Here is a 2,769-nt window from a genome sequence, read left to right on the forward strand (position 1 = left end):
AAATGACTGAAACAAATAAAAGAATAAAAGAAAAGATGTGAGGGAAGAAAGCAGTGGCTTATTCTTAGTATTTGAGGTGGTAGAAGACGATGATGGCAGCGGTGGTGGTGGTGATGATGATGATGATGATGATGATGATGATGATGATGATGATGACGAGGAAGATGATGATTATGATGATGATGATGATGATGATGACGACGACGATTGTGGTGGCTGCTGTGAGAGTGATGAGTGAGCGAGTGGTAAAGAGATACTATCGTTCAGTTAATCAGTTATTATGCTGGAATTTAGGAGCGGTTCTTCCTGCTGTTGTCGTTGCTGTTCATGATTTCTGGCAGTTATTGTTGTCGTTTTGCTTGTTGTTGCTGCTCATGATTATCTGGCTGCTGTTGTTGTAGTTGTTGTTGTTGTCGTTGTTGTTGTGCATGATTTTCTAGTTGTTCTTGAAGAGTAAATATATCGAAGGATTGTATTTCAAAATGACCCTGAATTAGTTTGAAGGAGACCTCGATGTATTTTAGTTTGCTGCGTATCTGCTTAACAGATTGCGTGTTGAGTATATGCGTTGTCTCTTCGGAAATCTCATTTAGACAGGAAGTGTTTCTGTTTTCTGTTTGACTGAGAGAAAACCATGTGCTTATTAAGCGGTCTATCTCATTATCAGACCACTTTCGTTTGTTTTATGTCTGCTGGTTAGTCTGCATGTTCTTTTTCTCTTAGTTTGGTTTTGTATCAAATATATGTATATATTCTTTTTCATGTGTGTTAGACTTTGATTATCTGAAGATATATTAAATAAGTGTATATATCGATATATTCTCTCTTGTGAGTGTGAGTTTTTGATTATTTGTTTGTTTATAAACAAGTGGTTATTTGGGTATATAATAATTTGTAGTTAACTAAAAGAAAAGAAAAACGTACTTACGGGCTTGTAGTTAAACACGTAGTTACAAATACATATATAAACAGTCAGTTTGGCTTTGCAGCTGTGTAGCTTGCTACTGACTGGCAGAGGGAAGCAAAACACGTATGTACACTTCAAGTTTTACAAAGAAGAGCGCTTGCTTTTTCACGTCATTGGAGCAATGTCCCTCTGTATCGCAAATTTGACACCACTTCACTTAGATGTTCAACTTTTGGTGATATATTTTGAATAGTGAGTTTCAATATTGTCCATTCAATGTTTGTTTTAATTTTTAATATTGTATTTAATACTTTGACAGATTCAGATCCTTTATTTGCATATTCACCAGTATTAATTTTCCTTCGTTTTATTGGATATTTTGCACAAAATTTTTCATATACTTTTCATTATTCCATGATTTCATATTCTCCTATAAATGTCTGATTCTATTTGTTTCTTACAGTTATAGATTTAAGAATAGGTGCTTTTTAACTTTTCATTATTTCCTTTGAAAATCGGAGTTCTGTTGCATTAATTCTCGCCTATTTAATTATGAATTCTTGATTTCAGACACATGATTTCTTTTGCAATATCAGTTGCATTTTCAGATAATCACCGTGATTGTTTTTGTCATTTCAATTCTTGGAATATTCCTTTTCTACATTTTATTTTATGAAATATTTTACTTGATTTTAAAGACCTTCAGAATACTTAGTACAAATTATATTTCCAACGTTCGACGAACTGTTATCAATAAAAGTTTGCAGAAATACTTTCAGATAGTTTTTATTGATAACTTATTTTCTTCATAGATTTAAACTTAAATTCCCATTACTCATATCTATAATCAACATCTGGTGAAGTTTTGCTTGAATGAATCATACGTTTCTTGCTTTTTTCATTATTATTATCACATAATCGATTTCATTATAGTATTGCGTATTTGCAGAAGCGAAGAGTATAATCGTCTTTTGCGCAACTAAAAAAGTATTCATTATACATAGATCTTTCTCTTAGCAGAAATTGATCAATCTCTGTCCTATTTAAGTTCTGTTCCTAAAAGTTAAATTCTCAATTATGGGACAAGTTGAATCATTTCCCACCCCTGTAATCAATTCACACTTTATTAATTGATCTATGCCTTTGGTATTGCTTCAATAAATTTTGGAAAATCCTCTCAGAATCCTTTGATCGGTTTCTGTTCGTGCATACTTTTGTAGCAGGCTGATATTAATTTGCAGTTCACACTAACTTATAAGAATTTGTCACAAACCGCATTATATCCATTTGAATGCCTATGATAAACATACACTATTCACCATTTTTAGATTGATACAGAGTGCGATCATATAAGACGAAATAACCAATTCCATTGCATCACAGTGTTTAAATTTTTTGTATATTTTCAGACTTACAGACAATACACCCCCTCTCTCTCTCTCTCTCTCACTCTATACACACACGCATAATTAATTCATACACACACGCACACACACACACACACTCGCACACACGCGCGCACGCACACACACACACATACACACACACACACACACACACACACACACATATATATATATACAATTCTACATTTAAGAAATGAGGAATTATGTACATTATTTACATTTGACGGATATTTGTCCTCATCTTGTTTGTTGTTAACACAACGTTTCGGCTGATATACCATCCAGCCGTCATCAGGTGTTTGGGGAAAATTTCGAACCTGGGTTCTCATTCCTAAGGTATTTTTCGATGTTATTATTATTATCATTAGTATTATTATTATTAATAATAATAATAATAATAATAATAATAATAATAATAATAATAATAATAATAATAATAATAATAATAATAATAAT

At 32.2% G+C, this 2,769-nt stretch overlaps 1 long non-coding RNA gene across 2 annotated transcripts in view; it reads left to right on the forward strand.

Moving 5' to 3' along the window:
- The first annotated feature begins 578 nt into the window (after nt 1–578).
- LOC128247567 (uncharacterized) overlaps nt 579–2,769 on the forward strand; it is a 57,830-nt gene continuing 55,639 nt past the window's right edge. Inside the window, exon 1 of one of the 2 annotated variants that reach the window (XR_008263889.1) lies at nt 579–695. This is a non-coding gene — a long non-coding RNA (uncharacterized LOC128247567). Of the gene's footprint in view, nt 696–963; nt 1,160–2,769 lie in introns of those variants that run through there. The other variant, XR_008263890.1, reaches the window with a different exon arrangement.

The sequence above is a fragment of the Octopus bimaculoides genome, chromosome 4, assembly GCF_001194135.2.
Source record: "Octopus bimaculoides isolate UCB-OBI-ISO-001 chromosome 4, ASM119413v2, whole genome shotgun sequence".
Lineage (NCBI taxonomy): Eukaryota > Metazoa > Mollusca > Cephalopoda > Octopoda > Octopodidae > Octopus > Octopus bimaculoides.